The 22,572-nt window shown below is 45.8% G+C and overlaps 1 pseudogene; it reads right to left on the bottom strand.

The window, feature by feature from the left end:
• LOC112241243 overlaps positions 1–22,572 on the bottom strand; it is a 62,825-nt pseudogene that overhangs the window by 20,953 nt on the left and 19,300 nt on the right.

Below are 22,572 nucleotides of genomic sequence, written 5' to 3'. Positions count from 1 at the left end.
AACTGAGAAGGCAGAGGTCAGGTGAGAACGGAGAAGGTAGAGGTCAGGTGAGAATAAAAACAGAAGGTAGAGGTCAGGTGAGAATAAAGAACGGAGAAGGTAGAGGTCAGGTGAGAACGGAGAAGGTAGAGGTCAGGTGAGAATAAAGAACGGAGAAGGTAGAGGTCAGGTGAGAACGGAGAAGGTAGAGGTCAGGTGAGAACGGAGAAGGTAGAGGTCAAGTGAGAATAAAGAACTGAGAAGGTAGAGGTCAGGTGAGAATAAAGAACGGAGAAGGTAGAGGTCAGGTGAGAACGGAGAAGGTAGAGGTCAGGTGAGAATAAAGAACTGAGAAGGTAGAGGTCAGGTGAGAATAAAGAACGGAGAAGGTAGAGGTCAGGTGAGAATAAAGAACTGAGAAGGTAGAGGTCAGGTGAGAACGGAGAAGGTAGAGGTCAGGTGAGAACAAAGAACAGAGAAGGTAGAGGTCAGGTGAGAACAGAGAAGGTAGAGGTCAGGTGAGAATAAAGAACGGAGAAGGTAGAGGTCAGGTGAGAATAAAGAACTGAGAAGGTAGAGGTCAGGTGAGAACTGAGAAGGTAGAGGTCAGGTGAGAACGGAGAAGGTAGAGGTCAGGTGAGAATAAAGAACTGAGAAGGTAGAGGTCAGGTGAGAACGGAGAAGGTAGAGGTCAGGTGAGAATAAAGAACGGAGAAGGTAGAGGTCAGGTGAGAATAAAGAACGGAGAAGGTAGAGGTCAGGTGAGAATAAAGAACTGAGAAGGTAGAGGTCAGGTGAGAATAAAGAACGGAGAAGGTAGAGGTCAGGTGAGAACGGAGAAGGTAGAGGTCAGGTGAGAATAAGGAACTGAGAAGGTAGAGGTCAGGTGAGAATAAAGAACAGAGAAGGTAGAGGTCAGGTGAGAATAAGGAACTGAGAAGGTAGAGGTCAGTTGAGAATAAAGAACAGAGAAGGTAGAGGTCAGGTGAGAATAAAGAACGGAGAAGGTAGAGGTCAGGTGAGAACGGGGAAGGTAGAGGTCAGGTGAGAATAAGGAACTGAGAAGGTAGAGGTCAGGTGAGAATAAAGAACAGAGAAGGTAGAGGTCAGGTGAGAATGGAGAAGGTAGAGGTCAGGTGAGAATAAAGAATGGAGAAGGTAGAGGTCAGGTGAGAACGGAGAAGGTAGAGGTCAGGTGAGAATAAAGAACGGAGAAGGTAGAGGTCAGGTGAGAATAAGGAACTGAGAAGGTAGAGGTCAGGTGAGAACGGAGAAGGTAGAGGTCAGGTGAGAACGGAGAAGGTAGAGGTCAGGTGAGAATAAAGAACGGAGAAGGTAGAGGTCAGGTGAGAATGGAGAAGGTAGAGGTCAGGTGAGAATAAAGAACGGAGAAGGTAGAGGTCAGGTGAGAATAAAGAACGGAGAAGGTAGAGGTCAGGTGAGAATAAAGAACTGAGAAGGTAGAGGTCAGGTGAGAACGGAGAAGGTAGAGGTCAGGTGAGAACGGAGAAGGTAGAGGTCAGGTGAGAATAAAGAACGGAGAAGGTAGAGGTCAGGTGAGAATAAGGAACTGAGAAGGTAGAGGTCAGGTGAGAATAAGGAACTGAGAAGGTAGAGGTCAGGTGAGAACGGAGAAGGTAGAGGTCAGGTGAGAACGGAGAAGGTAGAGGTCAGGTGAGAACGGAGAAGGTAGAGGTCAGGTGAGAATAAAGAACGGAGAAGGTAGAGGTCAGGTGAGAATGGAGAAGGTAGAGGTCAGGTGAGAATAAAGAACGGAGAAGGTAGAGGTCAGGTGAGAACGGAGAAGGTAGAGGTCAGGTGAGAATAAAGAACGGAGAAGGTAGAGGTCAGGTGAGAATAAGGAACAGAGAAGGTAGAGGTCAGGTGAGAACAAAGAACAGAGAAGGTAGAGGTCAGGTGAGAACAGAGAAGGTAGAGGTCAGGTGAGAATAAAGAACGGAGAAGGTAGAGGTCAGGTGAGAATAAAGAACAGAGAAGGTAGAGGTCAGGTGAGAATAAGGAACTGAGAAGGTAGAGGTCAGTTGAGAATAAAGAACAGAGAAGGTAGAGGTCAGGTGAGAATAAAGAACGGAGAAGGTAGAGGTCAGGTGAGAACGGAGAAGGTAGAGGTCAGGTGAGAATAAGGAACTGAGAAGGTAGAGGTCAGGTGAGAATAAAGAACAGAGAAGGTAGAGGTCAGGTGAGAATAAAGAACAGAGAAGGTAGAGGTCAGGTGAGAATAAAGAACTGAGAAGGTAGAGGTCAGGTGAGAATAAAGAACGGAGAAGGTAGAGGTCAGGTGAGAATAAAGAACTGAGAAGGTAGAGGTCAGGTGAGAATAAAGAACTGAGAAGGTAGAGGTCAGGTGAGAATAAAGAACGGAGAAGGTAGAGGTCAGGTGAGAATAAGGAACTGAGAAGGTAGAGGTCAGGTGAGAATAAAGAACAGAGAAGGTAGAGGTCAGGTGAGAATAAGGAACTGAGAAGGTAGAGGTCAGTTGAGAATAAAGAACAGAGAAGGTAGAGGTCAGGTGAGAATAAAGAACGGAGAAGGTAGAGGTCAGGTGAGAACGGAGAAGGTAGAGGTCAGGTGAGAATAAGGAACTGAGAAGGTAGAGGTCAGGTGAGAATAAAGAACAGAGAAGGTAGAGGTCAGGTGAGAATGGAGAAGATAGAGGTCAGGTAAGAATAAAGAACGGAGAAGGTAGAGGTCAGGTGAGAACGGAGAAGGTAGAGGTCAGGTGAGAATAAAGAACGGAGAAGGTAGAGGTCAGGTGAGAATAAGGAACTGAGAAGGTAGAGGTCAGGTGAGAACGGAGAAGGTAGAGGTCAGGTGAGAACGGAGAAGGTAGAGGTCAGGTGAGAACGGAGAAGGTAGAGGTCAGGTGAGAATAAAGAACGGAGAAGGTAGAGGTCAGGTGAGAATGGAGAAGGTAGAGGTCAGGTGAGAATAAAGAACGGAGAAGGTAGAGGTCAGGTGAGAACGGAGAAGGTAGAGGTCAGGTGAGAATAAAGAACGGAGAAGGTAGAGGTCAGGTGAGAATAAGGAACTGAGAAGGTAGAGGTCAGGTGAGAACGGAGAAGGTAGAGGTCAGGTGAGAATAAAGAACGGAGAAGGTAGAGGACAGGTGAGAATAAAGAATGGAGAAGGTAGAGGTCAGGTGAGAATAAAGAATGGAGAAGGTAGAGGTCAGGTGAGAATAAAGAACGGAGAAGGTAGAGGTCAGGTGAGAACGGAGAAGGTAGAGGTCAGGTGAGAATAAGGAACTGAGAAGGTAGAGATCAGGTGAGAATAAAGAACAGAGAAGGTAGAGGTCAGGTGAGAATAAGGAACTGAGAAGGTAGAGGTCAGTTGAGAATAAAGAACAGAGAAGGTAGAGGTCAGGTGAGAACGGAGAAGGTAGAGGTCAGGTGAGAATAAAGAACAGAGAAGGTAGAGGTCAGGTGAGAATAAAGAACAGAGAAGGTAGAGGTCAGGTGAGAACGGAGAAGGTAGAGGTCAGGTGAGAACGGAGAAGGTAGAGGTCAGGTGAGAACGGAGAAGGTAGAGGTCAGGTGAGAACGGAGAAGGTAGAGGTCAGGTGAGAATAAAGAACGGAGAAGGTAGAGGTCAGGTGAGAATGGAGAAGGTAGAGGTCAGGTGAGAATAAAGAACGGAGAAGGTAGAGGTCAGGTGAGAACGGAGAAGGTAGAGGTCAGGTGAGAATAAAGAACGGAGAAGGTAGAGGTCAGGTGAGAATAAGGAACTGAGAAGGTAGAGGTCAGGTGAGAATAAAGAACGGAGAAGGTAGAGTTCAGGTGAGAACGGAGAAGGTAGAGGTCAGGTGAGAATAAGGAACTGAGAAGGTAGAGGTCAGGTGAGAATAAAGAACGGAGAAGGTAGAGGTCAGGTGAGAACGGAGAAGGTAGAGGTCAGGTGAGAATAAAGAACGGAGAAGGTAGAGGACAGGTGAGAATAAAGAATGGAGAAGGTAGAGGTCAGGTGAGAATAAAGAATGGAGAAGGTAGAGGTCAGGTGAGAATAAAGAACGGAGAAGGTAGAGGTCAGGTGAGAACGGAGAAGGTAGAGGTCAGGTGAGAATAAGGAACTGAGAAGGTAGAGATCAGGTGAGAATAAAGAACAGAGAAGGTAGAGGTCAGGTGAGAATAAGGAACTGAGAAGGTAGAGGTCAGTTGAGAATAAAGAACAGAGAAGGTAGAGGTCAGGTGAGAACGGAGAAGGTAGAGGTCAGGTGAGAATAAAGAACAGAGAAGGTAGAGGTCAGGTGAGAATAAAGAACAGAGAAGGTAGAGGTCAGGTGAGAACGGAGAAGGTAGAGGTCAGGTGAGAACGGAGAAGGTAGAGGTCAGGTGAGAAACGGAGAAGGTAGAGGTCAGGTGAGAACGGAGAAGGTAGAGGTCAGGTGAGAATAAAGAACGGAGAAGGTAGAGGTCAGGTGAGAATGGAGAAGGTAGAGGTCAGGTGAGAATAAAGAACGGAGAAGGTAGAGGTCAGGTGAGAACGGAGAAGGTAGAGGTCAGGTGAGAATAAAGAACGGAGAAGGTAGAGGTCAGGTGAGAATAAGGAACTGAGAAGGTAGAGGTCAGGTGAGAATAAAGAACGGAGAAGGTAGAGTTCAGGTGAGAACGGAGAAGGTAGAGGTCAGGTGAGAATAAGGAACTGAGAAGGTAGAGGTCAGGTGAGAATAAAGAACGGAGAAGGTAGAGTTCAGGTGAGAACGGAGAAGGTAGAGGTCAGGTGAGAACGGAGAAGGTAGAGGTCAGGTGAGAACGGAGAAGGTAGAGGTCAGGTGAGAACGGAGAAGGTAGAGGTCAGGTGAGAACAGAGAAGGTAGAGGTCAGGTGAGACCGGAGAAGGTAGAGGTCAGGTGAGAATAAAGAATGGAGAAGGTAGAGGTCAGGTGAGAATAAAGAACAGAGAAGGTAGAGGTCAGGTGAGAACGGAGAAGGTAGAGGTCAGGTGAGAACTGAGAAGGTAGAGGTCAGGTGAGAACGGAGAAGGTAGAGGTCAGGTGAGAATAAAGAACTGAGAAGGTAGAGGTGAGAATAAAGAACAGAGAAGGTAGAGGTCAGGTGAGAATAAAGAACAGAGAAGGTAGAGTTCAGGTGAGAATAAAGAACGGAGAAGGTAGAGGTCAGGTGAGAATAAAGAACAGAGAAGGTAGAGGTCAGGTGAGAATAAAGAACAGAAGGTAGAGGTCAGGTGAGAATAAAGAACGGAGAAGGTAGAGGTCAGGTGAGAAGGTAGAGGTCAGGTGAGAATAAAGAACTGAGAAGGCAGAGGTCAGGTGAGAACGGAGAAGGTAGAGGTCAGGTGAGAATAAAAAACAGAAGGTAGAGGTCAGGTGAGAATAAAGAACGGAGAAGGTAGAGGTCAGGTGAGAACGGAGAAGGTAGAGGTCAGGTGAGAATAAAGAACGGAGAAGGTAGAGGTCAGGTGAGAACGGAGAAGGTAGAGGTCAGGTGAGAACGGAGAAGGTAGAGGTCAGGTGAGAATAAAGAACTGAGAAGGTAGAGGTCAGGTGAGAATAAAGAACGGAGAAGGTAGAGGTCAGGTGAGAACGGAGAAGGTAGAGGTCAGGTGAGAATAAAGAACTGAGAAGGTAGAGGTCAGGTGAGAATAAAGAACTGAGAAGGTAGAGGTCAGGTGAGAATAAAGAACGGAGAAGGTAGAGGTCAGGTGAGAATAAAGAACGGAGAAGGTAGAGGTCAGGTGAGAACGGAGAAGGTAGAGGTCAGGTGAGAATAAAGAACTGAGAAGGTAGAGGTCAGGTGAGAATAAAGAACTGAGAAGGTAGAGGTCAGGTGAGAATAAAGAGAACGGAGAAGGTAGAGGTCAGGTGAGAACGGAGAAGGTAGAGGTCAGGTGAGAATAAAGAACTGAGAAGGTAGAGGTCAGGTGAGAACGGAGAAGGTAGAGGTCAGGTGAGAACGGAGAAGGTAGAGGTCAGGTGAGAATAAAGAACGGATAAGGTAGAGGTCAGGTGAGAACGGAGAAGGTAGAGGTCAGGTGAGAACGGAGAAGGTAGAGGTCAGGTGAGAATAAAGAACGGAGAAGGTAGAGGTCAGGTGAGAACGGAGAAGGTAGAGGTCAGGTGAGAATAAAGAACGGAGAAGGTAGAGGTCAGGTGAGAATAAAGAACGGAGAAGGTAGAGGTCAGGTGAGAATAAAGAACAGAGAAGGTAGAGGTCAGGTGAGAATAAAGAACAGAGAAGGTAGAGGTCAGGTGAGAACGGAGAAGGTAGAGGTCAGGTGAGAATAAAGAACGGAGAAGGTAGAGGTCAGGTGAGAACGGAGAAGGTAGAGGTCAGGTGAGAATGGAGAAGGTAGAGGTCAGGTGAGAATAAAGAACTGAGAAGGTAGAGGTCAGGTGAGAACGGAGAAGGTAGAGGTCAGGTCAGAATAAAGAACGGATAAGGTAGAGGTCAGGTGAGAATAAAGAACAGAGAAGGTAGAGGTCAGGTGAGAATAAAGAACAGAGAAGGTAGAGGTCAGGTGTGAATAAAGAACGGAGAAGGTAGAGGTCAGGTGAGAATAAAGAACGGAGAAGGTAGAGGTCAGGTGAGAATAAAGAACGGAGAAGGTAGAGGTCAGGTGAGAACGGAGAAGGTAGAGGTCAGGTGAGAATAAAGAACAGAGAAGGTAGAGGTCAGGTGAGAATAAAGAACGGAGAAGGTAGAGGTCAGGTGAGAACGGAGAAGGTAGAGGTCAGGTGTGAATAAAGAACGGAGAAGGTAGAGGTCAGGTGAGAACGGAGAAGGTAGAGGTCAGGTGAGAATAAAGAACAGAGAAGGTAGAGGTCAGGTGAGAATAAAGAACGGAGAAGGTAGAGGTCAGGTGAGAACGGAGAAGGTAGAGGTCAGGTGAGAACGGAGAAGGTAGAGGTCAGGTGTGAATAAAGAACGGAGAAGGTAGAGGTCAGGTGAGAATAAAGAACGGAGAAGGTAGAGGTCAGGTGAGAACGGAGAAGGTAGAGGTCAGGTGAGAATAAAGAACGGAGAAGGTAGAGGTCAGGTGAGAATAAAGAACGGAGAAGGTAGAGGTCAGGTGAGAATAAAGAACAGAGAAGGTAGAGGTCAGGTGAGAACGGAGAAGGTAGAGGTCAGGTGAGAACTGAGAAGGTAGAGGTCAGGTGAGAACTGAGAAGGTAGAGGTCAGGTGAGAACGGAGAAGGTAGAGGTCAGGTGAGAATAAAGAACGGAGAAGGTAGAGGTCAGGTGAGAACGGAGAAGGTAGAGGTCAGGTGAGAATAAAGAACGGAGAAGGTAGAGGTCAGGTGAGAATAAAGAACGGAGAAGGTAGAGGTCAGGTGAGAATAAAGAACAGAGAAGGTAGAGGTCAGGTGAGAATAAAGAACAGAGAAGGTAGAGGTCAGGTGAGAACGGAGAAGGTAGAGGTCAGGTGAGAATAAAGAACGGAGAAGGTAGAGGTCAGGTGAGAACGTAGAAGGTAGAGGTCAGGTGAGAATAAAGAACTGAGAAGGTAGAGGTCAGGTGAGAACGGAGAAGGTAGGGGTCAGGTGAGAACGGAGAAGGTAGAGGTCAGGTGAGAATAAAGAACGGAGAAGGTAGAGGTCAGGTGAGAACGGAGAAGGTAGAGGTCAGGTGAGAATAAAGAACGGAGAAGGTAGAGGTCAGGTGAGAACAGAGAACGGAGAAGGTAGAGGTCAGGTGAGAACTGAGAAGGTAGAGGTCAGGTGTGAATAAAGAACGGAGAAGGTAGAGGTCAGGTGAGAATAAAGAACGGAGAAGGTAGAGGTCAGGTGAGAACGGAGAAGGTAGAGGTCAGGTGAGAATAAAGAACGGAGAAGGTAGAGGTCAGGTGAGAATAAAGAACGGAGAAGGTAGAGGTCAGGTGAGAATAAAGAACAGAGAAGGTAGAGGTCAGGTGAGAACGGAGAAGGTAGAGGTCAGGTGAGAACTGAGAAGGTAGAGGTCAGGTGAGAACGGAGAAGGTAGAGGTCAGGTGAGAATAAAGAACGGAGAAGGTAGAGGTCAGGTGAGAACGGAGAAGGTAGAGGTCAGGTGAGAATAAAGAACGTAGAAGGTAGAGGTCAGGTGAGAATAAAGAACTGAGAAGGTAGAGGTCAGGTGAGAATAAAGAACTGAGAAGGTAGAGGTCAGGTGAGAACGGAGAAGGTAGAGGTCAGGTGAGAACGGAGAAGGTAGAGGTCAGGTGAGAATAAAGAACGGAGAAGGTAGAGGTCAGGTGAGAATAAAGAACGGAGAAGGTAGAGGTCAGGTGAGAACTGAGAAGGTAGAGGTCAGGTGAGAACTGAGAAGGTAGAGGTCAGGTGAGAACGGAGAAGGTAGAGGTCAGGTGAGAATAAGGAACTGAGGTCGCACCCTCTTGTCCAGGGTCCTCTCCCTCACGAAGCCCAGCAGTTGGTCGTTAACCAGGTTCAGGTCTTTCTTCCCGGCGTTGATGATCGTTACGATGACGTCGTGTCGGATCGCCTCCTCTGGGTCATGTGATCGCACTTTCAGGAACTCTGATTGGACGATACAGACATATTTGGTTAGGGCAGCGTCTCCCAAACTCGGTCGTGGTTCCTCAGACACCTTTAAAACCATGTCTGGAAGGTTCCTCAGAAACCTACTTGTGAGGTCTCTGGCCAGGTCTGGAAGGTTCCTGAGACACCTTTAAAACCAGGTCTGGAAGGTTCCTCAGACATCTTTAAAACCAGGTCTGGAAGGTTCCTCAGACACCTACCTGTGAGGTCTCTGGCCAGGTCTGGACAGTTGACACCTACCTGTGAGGTCTCTGGCCAGGTCTGGATGGTTGATCAGACACCTACCTGTGAGGTCTCTGGCCAGGTCTGGATGGTTCATCAGACACCTACCTGTGAGGTCTCTGGCCAGGTCTGGATGGTTCATCAGACACCTACCTGTGAGGTCTCTGGCCAGGTCTGGATGGTTCATCAGACACCTACCTGTGAGGTCTCTGGCCAGGTCTGGATGGTTCATCAGACAGTGGGAAGCGAACTTGACCGACTCAAGCCTCACTGGGACATGGATGTCATTGAACCTGGGGATGGAGCACACAAACACCTCGTTAACGCAAAGCACCTCTACTACACGTGTGTGTGTGTGTGTGTGTGTGTGTGTGTGTGTGTGTGTGTGTCTCACCGTCCCAGGAAGCATTGCCACAGCGGTCTGTTCTGAGTGGCCAGTTCTGAGTCTTTGGCTCCAAACAGCTTGGCCAGCAGTCTGACCACAGCTAGACGCTCTTCTCCGTCGTTACTCTGCAACACACAGACAAATTAGATTAGACGGTCGTATTTTGGGTCTAGTAGGTGTGTGTGTGTGTCCAGGGTTTTTCTGGAAGGAAATGGGGCTTAGGTGGGTGGGCTTGGCGTAAGGCTGGCTAGTATATATATCTAATTTTACTATATACCCCGGTATTGATAAACGGACCGGTTGAAGGTTTTTATTCTTTTTACTTTACCTTCTATACTGAACAACAATATAAAACATGTAAAGTGTGGGTCCCATGTTTCATGAAATAGAAAAGATCCCAGAAATGTTAAAAAACGCACATAAAGTTTCTCTCGCAAATTTGGTGCACGAATTTGTTGACATCCCTGTTAGTGAGCATTTCTCCTTTACCAAGATAATCAATCTACCTGACAGGTGTGGCATATCAAGCAGCTGATTAAACAGCATGGTCATTACACAGGTGCACCTTGTGCTGGGGGACAATAAAAGGTCACTTTAAAATGTGCAGTTTTATCTCAACACAATGCAACAGATGTCTCATGTTTTGAGGGAGCGAGCAATTGGCATGTTGACTGCAGGAATGTCCACAAGAGTTGTTGCTGGAGAATTTAATGTTCATTTCTCTACCATAAGCCGCCTCCACCGTCGTTTTAGAGAATTTGGCAGTACGTCCAACTGTCCTCTCAACCGTAGACCGCATGTATGGCGTCATGTGGGTGAGCGGTTTGCTGATGTCAACGTTGTGAACTGAGTGCCCCATGGTGGAGGTGGGGTTATGGTGTTTGTTGATGTCAACGTTGTGAACTGAGTGCCCCATGGTGGAGGTGGGGTTATGGTGTTTGCTGATGTCAACGTTGTGAACTGAGTGCCCCATGGTGGAGGTGGGGTTATGGTGTTTGTTGATGTCAACGTTGTGAACAGAGCGCCCCATGGTGGCGGTGGGGTTATGGTATGGTGTTTGTTGATGTCAACGTTGTGAACAGAGTGCCCCAAGGTGGAGGTGGGGTTATGGTATGGGGGCAGGCATAAGCTACGGACAACAAACACAATAGCATTTTATCGATGACAAATTGAATGCACAGAGATACCGTGATGAGATCCTGAGGCCCATTGTCGTGCCATTCATCTGCCATCACATCCTGTTTCAGCATGGTAATGCACGGCCCCATGTTGCAAGGATCTGGACACAATTCCTGGAAGCTGAAAATGTCCCAGTTCTTCCGTGTCCTGCATACTCACCAGACATGTCACCCAATGAGCATGTTTGGGATGCTCTGGATCGGCTTGTACAACACCCATTGACGAGGAAGTGGGACAACATTCCACAGCCCGATCAACTCCGATCAACAGCCCGATCAACTCCGATCAACAGCCCGATCAACTCCGATCAACAGCCCGATCCACTCCGATCAACAGCCCGATCAACTCCGATCAACAGCCCGATCAACAGCCCGATCAACTCCCGATCAACAGCCCGATCAACTCCGATCAACTCCGATCAACAGCCCGATCAACTCCGATCAACAGCCCGATCAACTCCGATCAACAGCCCGATCAACAGCCCGATCAACTCCGATCAACAGCCCGATCAACTCCGATCAACAGCCCGATCAACTCCGATCAACAGCCCGATCAACTCCGATCAACAGCCCGATCAACTCCGATCAACACAGCCCGATCAACTCCAATCAACAGCCCGATCAACTCCAATCAAAAGCCCGATCAACTCCAATCAACAGCCCGATCAACTCCAATCAACAGCCCGATCAACTCCAATCAACAGCCCGATCAACTCCAATCAACAGCCCGATCAACAGCCCGATCAACTCCAATCAACAGCCCGATCAACTCTAATCAACAGCCCGATCAACTCTAATCAACAGCCCGATCAACTCTAATCAACAGCCCGATCAACTCCAATCAACAGCCCGATCAACGCCGATCAACAGCCCGATCAACTCCAATCAACAGCCCGATCAACTCCAATCAACAGCCCGATCAACTCCAATCAACAGCCCGATCAACTCCAATCAACAGCCCGATCAACTCTAATCAACAGCCCGATCAACTCCAATCAACAGCCTGATCAACTCCAATCAACAGCCTGATCAACTCTAATCAACAGCCTGATCAACTCTAATCAACAGCCTGATCAACTCTAATCAACAGCCTGATCAACTCTAATCAACAGCCTGATCAACTCTAATCCAGCCTGATCAACTCCAATCAACAGCCTGATCAACTCTAATCAACAGCCCGATCAACTCCGATCAACAGCCCGATCAACTCCGATCAACAGCCCGATCAACTCCGATCAACAGCCCGATCAACAGCCCGATCAACAGCCCGATCAACAGCCCGATCAACAGCCCGATCAACTCCGATCAACAGCCCGATCAACTCCGATCAACAGCCCGATCAACTCCGATCAACAGCCCGATCAACTCCGATCAACTCCGATCAACAGCCCGATCAACTCCGATCAACAGCCCGATCAACTCCGATCAACAGCCCGATCAACTCCGATCAACAGCCCGATCAACTCCGATCAACAGCCCGATCAACTCCAATCAACAGCCCGATCAACTCCAATCAAAAGCCCGATCAACTCCAATCAACAGCCCGATCAACTCCAATCAACAGCCCGATCAACTCCAATCAACAGCCCGATCAACTCCAATCAACAGCCCGATCAACAGCCCGATCAACAGCCCGATCAACAGCCCGATCAACAGCCCGATCAACTCCAATCAACAGCCCGATCAACTCCAATCAACAGCCCGATCAACTCCAATCAAAGCCCGATCAACTCCAATCAACAGCCCGATCAACTCCAATCAACAGCCCGATCAACTCCAATCAACAGCCCGATCAACTCCAATCAACAGCCCGATCAACAGCCCGATCAACAGCCCGATCAACAGCCCGATCAACTCCAATCAACAGCCCGATCAACTCTAATCAACAGCCCGATCAACTCTAATCAACAGCCCGATCAACTCCGATCAACAGCCCGATCCACTCCGATCAACAGCCCGATCAACTCCGATCAACAGCCCGATCAACTCTAATCAACAGCCCGATCAACTCCAATCAACAGCCCGATCAACGCCGATCAACAGCCCGATCAACTCCAATCAACAGCCCGATCAACTCCAATCAACAGCCCGATCAACTCCAATCAACAGCCCGATCAACTCCAATCAACAGCCCGATCAACTCCAATCAACAGCCCGATCAACTCCAATCAACAGCCCGATCAACTCTAATCAACAGCCTGATCAACTCCAATCAACAGCCTGATCAACTCCAATCAACAGCCTGATCAACTCTAATCAACAGCCTGATCAACTCTAATCAACAGCCTGATCAACTCTAATCAACAGCCTGATCAACTCTAATCAACAGCCTGATCAACTCTAATCAAGCCTGATCAACTCCAATCAACAGCCTGATCAACGCCAATCAACAGCCTGATCAACTCCGATCAACAGCCTGATCAACTCCGATCAACAGCCTGATCAACTCCGATCAACAGCCTGATCAACTCCGATCAACAGCCTGATCAACTCCGATCAACAGCCTGATCAACTCCGATCAACAGCCTGATCAACTCCAATCAACAGCCTGATCAACTCCAATCAACAGCCTGATCAACTCCAATCAACAGCCTGATCAACTCCAATCAACAGCCTGATCAACTCCAATCAACAGCCTGATCAACTCCAATCAACAGCCTGATCAACTCCAATCAACAGCCTGATCAACTCCAATCAACAGCCTGATCAACTCCAATCAACAGCCTGATCAACTCCAATCAACAGCCTGATCAACTCCAATCAACAGCCTGATCAACTCCAATCAACAGCCTGATCAACTCCAATCAACAGCCTGATCAACTCCAATCAACAGCCTGATCAACTCCAATCAACAGCCTGATCAACTCCAATCAACAGCCTGATCAACTCCAATCAACAGCCTGATCAACTCCAATCAACAGCCTGATCAACTCCAATCAACAGCCTGATCAACTCCAATCAACAGCCTGATCAACTCTGTGAAGGAGATGTGTAACCCGCTGCATGAGGCAAATGGTGATCACTTCCTGATATGAACTATGCATTTCTACATTTTCAGTTCTGTATATAAACAGTATTTTAAATGTTTGGTTTGTTAAAAATGTCCTAACTTCTCCTCACAGTCCCTTAAAGTCCAGTTAGATAGTTTGGCTGCTCGGCCTACCTAAGTTATCCCCTCACCAATCACAGCCCTGTCATTCCCAACCAATCAGAGCGCTTTGGAAATGCACATCTGAACACCGCATCCCGCCCACTCAGGTCAGGAGTGTTTTCGTCTTCCCGAAGGGAGGAGACGCCATGTTTTTGAGGAACGTTTTACTGCCGACGGTAACACGAATGTGTGAGTTTATCAGTGTTTTTACATGCTGTGTGTAACAATAGATAATTACCACTAACAATTTAATGATACTTTGATAGGTTACAGCCATATTTCAAAAGACCCAATCACAGACTCTCGCGTTGCTACCGTGCTATGTCGTCGCGTTGCTACCGTGCCATGTCGTCGCGTTGCTACCGTGCCATGTCGTCGCGTTGCTACCGCGCCATGTCGTCGCGTTGCTACCGCGCCATGTCGTCGCGTTGCTACCGTGCCATGTCGTCGCGTTGCTACCGTGCCATGTCGTCGCGTTGCTACCGTGCCATGTCGTCGCGTTAATACCGTGCTATGTCGTCGCGTTGCTACCGTGCTATGTCGTCATGTTGCTACCATGCTATGTCGTCATGTTGCTACCATGCTATGTTGTTGTCTTAGGTCTCTCTCTATGTAGTGGTGTCTCTAGTCATGCTATGTTGTTGTCTTAGGTCTCTCTTTATGTAGTGGTGTCTCTCTTGTCGTGATGTGCATTTTGTCCTATATCTAAATATTATTTTTAATCCCAGGCCTTTATCCTTTTGGTAGGCCATCGTTGAAAATAAGAATTTGTTCTTAACTGACTTGCCTAGTTCTATAAAAGGTTAAATAAATAAAAACATTTTTTTTTTAAAGACATATCTCAGTGCTTGTGTCCATATCTATGTCTTATACAACCACAACAACAAGATTCGAGGTCATTCAGACCAAAATCATATCAACATCTTCAAAGGAAACAGCTGTGTCTGTGTAGGTGGTGACTGTTCTAACCAGACAGGACAGAACCTGGTGACTATCAGGAGTCCACCTGTCCTAACCAGACAGGACAGAACCTGGTGACTATCAGGGTCACCTGTCCTAACCAGACAGGACCAGACAGGACAGAACCTGTTTTAAACAGACAGGACAGAACCTGGCGACTATCAGGAGCCACCTGACTATCAGGACTCCACCTGTTCTAACCAGATAGGACAGAACCTGGCGACTATCAGGACTCCACCTGTTCTAACCAGACAGGACAGAACCTGGCGACTATCAGGACTCCACCTGTTCTAACCAGATAGGACAGAACCTGGTGACTATCAGGAGACCACCTGTTCTAACCAGACAGGACAGAACCTGTTCTAACCAGACAGGACAGAACCTGTTCTAACCAGACAGGACAGAACCTGTTCTAACCAGACAGGACAGAACCTGTTCTAACCAGACAGGAGAGAACCTGGTGACTATCAGGAATCTACCTGTCCTAACCAGACAGGACAGAACCTGGCGACTATCAGGAATCTACCTGTCCTAACCAGACAGGACCAGACAGGACAGAACCTGTTTTAGACAGGACAGAACCTGGTGACTATCAGGAGTCCACCTGTTCTAACCAGACAGGACAGAACCTGGCAACTATAAGGAGTCCACCTGTCCTAACTACCAGTCCTAACCAGACAGGAGATCACCTGTCCTAAACACTTGTCCTAACCAGACAGGAGATCACCTGTCCTAAACACCTGTCCTAACCAGACAGGAGATAACCTGTCCTAAACACCTGTTCTAACCAGACAGGACAGAACCTGGCGACTATCAGGAGTCCACCTGTTCTAACCAGCCAGGACAGAACCTGGCAACTATAAGGAGCCATCTGTCCTAATCACCTGTCCTAACCAGACGGGACAGAACCATTACAACCCCGTGTGTGTCGATGGGTCCTATACCTTGAGTTTAAACTCTAGCTGGGGCATGACAGACGTGAGCAGCAGAGGGTCGATGGAGAACAGCTCCTGGATCAGATCAAACACGTGTTCTGACAGATCACTGACTGAAGACTTGCCCATCACCAGGACCTGGTTAAAGAACTGGAGGGGGAGGGAGGAGGGAGGAAGGGAGAGAGAGAGAGGGAGAGAGGGGCAGAGAGGGAGGGAGGGGCAGAGAGGGAGGGAGGGGCATAGAGAGAGAGAGGGGCATAGAGAGAGAGAGGGGCAGAGGAGGAAGGAGGGGCATAGAGAGAGAGAGAGAGAGAGAGAGAGAGAGAGAGAGAGAGAGAGGGGGGGAGGGGCAGAGCGAGAGAGAGGGGCGGGGGGGGGGAGGGGCAGAGAGATAGAGGGAGGGAGAGAGGGGCGGGCGGAGGGAGGGGCAGAGAGAGAGAGAGAGAGAGAGAGAGAGAGGGGCGGGCGGAGGGAGGGAGGGGCAGAGAGAGAGAGAGAGAGAGAGAGAGAGGGGCGGGCGGAGGGAGGGAGGGGCAGAGAGAGAGAGAGAGAGAGAGAGAGAGGGGGGGGAGGGAGGGGCAGAGAGATAGAGAGAGAGAGGGGGGGGGGGAGGGAGGGAGGGAGGGAGGGAGGGGGGAGGGAGAGGGAGAGAGGCAGGGAGAGGGAGAGAGGCAGGGAGAGGGAGAGAGGCAGGGAGAGGGAGGGAGAGGCAGGGAGAGGGAGAGAGGCAGGGAGAGGGAGAGAGGCAGGGAGAGGGAGAGAGGCAGGGAGAGGGAGAGAGGCAGGGAGAGGGAGGGAGAGGCAGGGAGAGGGAGAGAGGCAGAGGGGGGGAGAGAGGCAGAGAGAGGCAGAGAGAGATGTTAGTTGGTCTGAACGATAGATAGATGTACACAAACATCAATATATAGTACACACATATATACAGGATGCAGTAGATGGTATAGAATACAGAATATACAGTGCACGCCCAATTTTTCAGTTTTTGATTTGTTAAGAAAGTTTGAAATATCCAATAAATGTCGTTCCACTTCATGATTGTGTCCCACTTGTTGTTGATTCTTCACAAAAAATACAGTTTTATATCTTTATGTTTGAAGCCTGAAATGTGGCAAAAGGTCGCAAAGTTCAAGGGGGCCGAATACTTTCGCAAGGCACTGTATATAGTGTATAGTATAGATATATATATATATATAGATATATATATAAATATATATATTAGTTTACAGTACTAACGTTTTTATATATATATATATATATATATATATATATATATATATATATATATATATATATATGTATGTATGAGTTTACAGTACTAACGTTTGTGTAAAGTAATATATATATATATATATATATATATATATATAGTGTAAAGTATAGGTATATATGTATGTATTAGTTTACAGTACGAATGTTTTTATATATATATATGTATGAATTAGTTTACAGTACTAATGTTTGTGTAAAGTACAGGTATATATATATAGTGTAAAGTATAGGTATATATGTATGTATTAGTTTACAGTACTAACGTTTGTGTAAAGTATAGGTATATATATAGTGTATAGTACAGGTATATATATAGTGTAAAGTATAGGTATATATATATATATATATATATATATATATATATATATATAGTGTATAGTACAGGTATATATATAGTGTATAGTATAGGTATATATATATAGTGTATAGAATAGGTATATATATATATATATATATATAGTGTATAGGTATATATATATATATATATAGTGTATAGAATAGGTATATATATATATATAGTGTATAGTACAGGTATATATATAGTGTATAGTATAGGTATAGTATAGTGTATAGTATAGGTATATATATAGTGTATAGGTATATATATATATATATATATATATATATATATATATATATATATATATATATATATATATATAGTGTATAGTACAGGTATATATAGAGTGTAAAGTATAGGTATATATATATATATATATATATATATATATATATATATATATATATATATATATATATATATTTATATATATGTATAGTACAGGTATATATATAGTGTAAAGTATAGGTATATATTTATATATATATATATATATGTATAGTAGAGGTATATATACAGTGTAAAGTATAGGTATATATATATATAGTGTATAGTACAGGTATATATACAGTGTAAAGTATAGGTATATATGTATGTATTAGTTTACAGTACTAACGTTTGCGATACATGTTTCTATGGTCTGAACGGTCCTCTTCAGCAGAGTCTTGGCCAAGTCGTATGCCTGCTTATTCAGGTTCTGGACAGGAGGAGAGAGGATTAAACAGGTATCAGGTTGATCAGTGTGTTACCTAGTGAGCAGGTATCAGGTTGATCAGTGTTACCTTGTGAGCAGGTATCAGGTTGATCAGTGTTACCTAGTGAGCAGGTATCAGGTTGATCAGTATTACCTAGTGAGCAGGTATCAGGTTGATCAGTATTACCTAGTGAGCAGGTATCAGGTTGATCAGTGTGTTACCTTGTGAGCAGGTATCAGGTTGATCAGTGTGTTACCTTGTGAGCAGGTATCAGGTTGATCAGTGTGTTACCTTGTGAGCAGGTATCAGGTTGATCAGTGTGTTACCTTGTGAGCAGGTATCAGGTTGATCAGTGTTACCTTGTGAGCAGGTATCAGGTTGATCAGTGTTACCTTGTGAGCAGGTATCAGGTTGATCAGTGTTACCTAGTGAGCAGGTATCAGGTTGATCAGTGTTACCTTGTGAGCAGGTATCAGGTTGATCAGTGTTACCTTGTGAGCAGGTATCAGGTTGATCAGTGTTACCTTGTGAGCAGGTATCAGGTTGATCAGTGTGTTACCTTGTGAGCAGGTATCAGGTTGATCAGTGTGTTACCTTGTGAGCAGGTATCAGGTTGATCAGTGTGTTACCTTGTGAGCAGGTATCAGGTTGATCAGTGTTACCTTGTGAGCAGGTATCAGGTTGATCAGTGTGGTGTGTTACCTAGTGAGCAGGTATCAGGATGGTGTGTTACCTTGTGAGCAGGTATCAGGTTGATGCGTTACCTTGTGAGCAGGTATCAGGTTGATCAGTGTGGTGTGTTACCTGGTGAGCAGGTATCAGGTTGATCAGTGTGGTGTGTTACCTGGTGAGCAGGTATCAGGTTGATGCGTTACCTTGTGAGCAGGTATCAGGTTGATCAGGATGGTGTCCAGTAGTTCCTGTGTGACTCCGTCTCCCTCCATTATTATAGAACTCATCAGATCCAACATGTGCATCTGGACCTTCTGATTGTGACTGTTACTGTAGGGGGAGAGAGGGAGGGGGTGAGAGAAGTTAGAGAGAGGGGAGAGAGGTTAGAGGGGGAAAGAGAGGGTATTTTATTTTTATTTAACCAGGTAGGCTAGTAACTGTGACTTGGCCAATTTAGCATCGTAATTAGCGCGAGACAGGCCGTCATCGCCTCCTCTACAGAGACAGGCCGTCATCGCCTCCTCTACAGAGACAGGCCGTCATCGCCTCCTCTACAGAGACAGGCCGTCATCGCCTCCTCTACAGAGACAGGCCGTCATCGCCTCCTCTACAGAGACAGGCCGTCATCGCCTCCTCTACAGAGACAGGCCGTCATCGCCTCCTCTACAGAGACAGGCCGTCATCGCCTCCTCTACAGAGACAGGCCGTCATCGCCTCCTCTATAGAGACAGGCCGTCATCGCCTCCTCTATAGAGACAGGCCGTCATCGCCTCCTCTATAGAGACAGGCGGTCATCGCCTCCTCTATAGAGACAGGCAGTCATCACTAGTATCTGATAACAGACAGACAGGCCGTTATCACCAGTATCTGATAACAGACAGACAGACACAGACACAGAGACAGACACAGACACACTTACTTGATGACAGAGAAGAGCGTCTTGAAGAGCTGGATGAAGATGTCGTTGCAGTCCTCCAGCTCAAAGCAGATGTTGTACGACTTTACCCACGCCAGGTTCTACACACCGTCAATAAGGTCCACAAGGGGTTAAAATCACCAACATTCAGGACGGCGCCTCACCAAACAAACCCTCCTCGTTAGGAGTCTTTCCAAAGCAGGGTTGAAATATCTGTTCAACTGCAAGAGCTCTTGGGAAAGAACTTAATTGCATACTCCTTACATCTCATCTTCTCAAAACCCCATTTGGATGAGAAAGCCAGGAGGCCCCTCCCCTCTGACCTTTCTCCAATGGGTTTTGAGAACGACACAAAGAGAGAGAGAGACAGAGACACAGAGAGAGACAGAGACACAGAGAGAGACACAGAGAGAGAGAGACACAGAGAGACACAGAGAGAGACACAGAGAGAGAGAGACACAGAGAGAGACACAGAGAGAGAGAGACAGAGAGAGAGAGAGACACAGAGAGAGAGACAGAGAGAGAGACACAGAGAGAGAGACACAGAGAGAGAGACACAGAGAGAGACACAGAGAGAGAGACACAGAGAGAGAGACACAGAGAGAGAGACACAGAGAGAGAGACACAGAGAGAGAGACACAGAGAGAGAGACACAGAGAGAGAGACAGAGAGAGACACAGAGAGAGACACAGAGAGAGACAGAGAGAGACAGAGAGAGACACAGAGAGACAGAGAGAGACAGAGAGAGACACAGAGAGAGACCGAGAGACAGAGAGAGACAGAGAGAGACCGAGAGAGAGACAGAGAGAGAGACAGAGACGTATGCAACGGAGATATTTCCTTGCCAGTCCCACAGCCTCTGACCTTTAACCCCATCCAGCTGTCAGATGGGTTATATCGTAAACATTCATGCTTTATGGACTTTAAGATAAGCCACTTGGTTAAGGTTAGGTTTATAAAAACAATGTTAAAAATATCAAATTGAAGAAATAGGCGGGGTTTAGCCATAATTATGACTTTGTGGCTGTGGTAACTAGTGATGACCATCTAACCCCTGACCTGTAACCCTGACCCCTCACCTCCAGCAGGTAGAAGTATCTATTGAACTGTGGGCTCTTGGTGTCTTCCAGTCCTTTCAGCTGTCTGGTGATGAACAGGAAGATGTCCTGGACAGGAGGAAGGTCAAAGGTTCAGCGTATCAATCAGTCCTGGTTATACACAGGTTATGGTTTTATAAAGGGTAATGTCCAGTATGGGTTATGGTTGTATAAAGGGGTAATGTCCAGTATGGGTTATGGTTGTATGAAGGGGTAATGTCCAGTATGGGTTATGGTTTTATAAAGGGGTAATGTCCAGTATGGGTTATGGTTTTATAAAGGGGTAATGTCCAGTATGGGTTATGGTTTTATAAAGGGTAATGTCCAGTGTGGGTTATGGTTTTATAAAGGGTAATGTCCAGTATGGGTTATGGTTTTATAAAGGGTCATGTCCAGTATGGGTTATGGTTTTATAAAGGGTAAGGTCCAGTATGGGTTATGGTTTTATAAAGGGGTAAGGTCCAGTATGGGTTATGGTTTTATAAAGGGGTAAGGTCCAGTATGTGTTATGGTTTTATAAAGGGTAATGTCCAGTATGGGTTATGGTTTTATAAAGGGTTATGTCCAGTATGGGTTATGGTTTTATAAAGGGTAATGTCCAGTATGGGTTATGGTTTTATAAAGGGGTAAGGTCCAGTATGGGTTATGGTTTTATAAAGGGGTAAGGTCCAGTATGGGTTATGGTTTTATAAAGGGGTAATGTCCAGTATGGGTTATGGTTTTATAAAGGGTAATGTCCAGTATGGGTTATGGTTTTATAAAGGGGTAAGGTCCAGTATGGGTTATGGTTTTATAAAGGGGTAATGGTCCAGTATGTGTTATGGTTTTATAAAGGGTTATGGTTTTATAAAGGGGTAATGTCCAGTATGGGTTATGGTTTTATAAAGGGGTAAGGTCCAGTATGGGTTATGGTTTTATAAAGGGTAATGTCCAGTATGTGTTATGGTTTTATAAAGGGTTATGGTTTTATAAAGGGGTAATGTCCAGTATGGGTTATGGTTTTATAAAGGGGTAAGGTCCAGTATGGGTTATGGTTTTATAAAGGGGTAATGTCCAGTATGGGTTATGGTTTTACAAAGGGTTATGGTTTTATAAAGGGCAATGTCCAGTATGGGTTATGGTTTTATAAAGGGGTAATGTCCAGTATGGGTTATGGTTTTACAAAGGGTAATGTCCAGTATGGGTTATGGTTTATTAAAGGGTTATGGTTTTATAAAGGGTAATGTCCAGTGTGGGTTATGGTTTTATAAAGGGGTAATGTCCAGTATGGGTTATGGTTTCATAAAGGGTAATGTCCAGTATGGGTTATGGTTTTATAAAGGGTAATGTCCAGTATGGGTTATGGTTGTATAAAGGGGTAATGTCCAGTATGGGTTATGGTTTTATAAAGGGTAATGTCCAGTATGGGTTATGGTTTTATAAAGGGGTAATGTCCAGTATGGGTTATGGTTTTATAAAGGGGTAATGTCCAGTATGGGTTATGGTTGTATAAAGGGTAATGTCCAGTATGGGTTATGGTTGTATAAAGGGGTAATGTCCAGTATGGGTTATGGTTGTATGAAGGGGTAATGTCCAGTATGGGTTATGGTTTTATAAAGGGTAATGTCCAGTATGGGTTATGGTTTTATAAAGGGGTAATGTCCAGTATGGGTTATGTCCAGTATGGGTTATGGTTTTATAAAGGGGTAATGTCCAGTATGGGTTATGGTTTTATAAAGGGTAATGTCCAGTGTGGGTTATGGTTTTATAAAGGGTAATGTCCAGTATGGGTTATGGTTTTATAAAGGGTCATGTCCAGTATGGGTTATGGTTTTATAAAGGGGTAAGGTCCAGTATGGGTTATGGTTTTATAAAGGGGTAAGGTCCAGTATGGGTTATGGTTTTATAAAGGGGTAAGGTCCAGTATGTGTTATGGTTTTATAAAGGGTTATGGTTTTATAAAGGGGTAATGTCCAGTATGGGTTATGGTTTATTAAAGGGTTATGGTTTTATAAAGGGTAATGTCCAGTATGGGTTATGGTTTTATAAAGGGGTAATGTCCAGTATGGGTTATGGTTTCATAAAGGGTAATGTCCAGTATGGGTTATGGTTTTATAAAGGGTAATGTCCAGTATGGGTTATGGTTTTATAAAGGGTAATGTCCAGTATGGGTTATGGTTTTATAAAGGGTAAGGTCCAGTATGGGTTATGGTTTTATAAAGGGGTAAGGTCCAGTATGGGTTATGGTTTCATAAAGGGGTAAGGTCCAGTATGGGTTATGG

Source organism: Oncorhynchus tshawytscha, unplaced genomic scaffold, assembly GCF_018296145.1.
Source record: "Oncorhynchus tshawytscha isolate Ot180627B unplaced genomic scaffold, Otsh_v2.0 Un_contig_11733_pilon_pilon, whole genome shotgun sequence".
Taxonomy (NCBI): domain Eukaryota; kingdom Metazoa; phylum Chordata; class Actinopteri; order Salmoniformes; family Salmonidae; genus Oncorhynchus; species Oncorhynchus tshawytscha.
The sequence above is the reverse complement of the archived record's forward strand: the minus strand, read 5'-3'. Positions and strand labels throughout refer to the sequence as shown.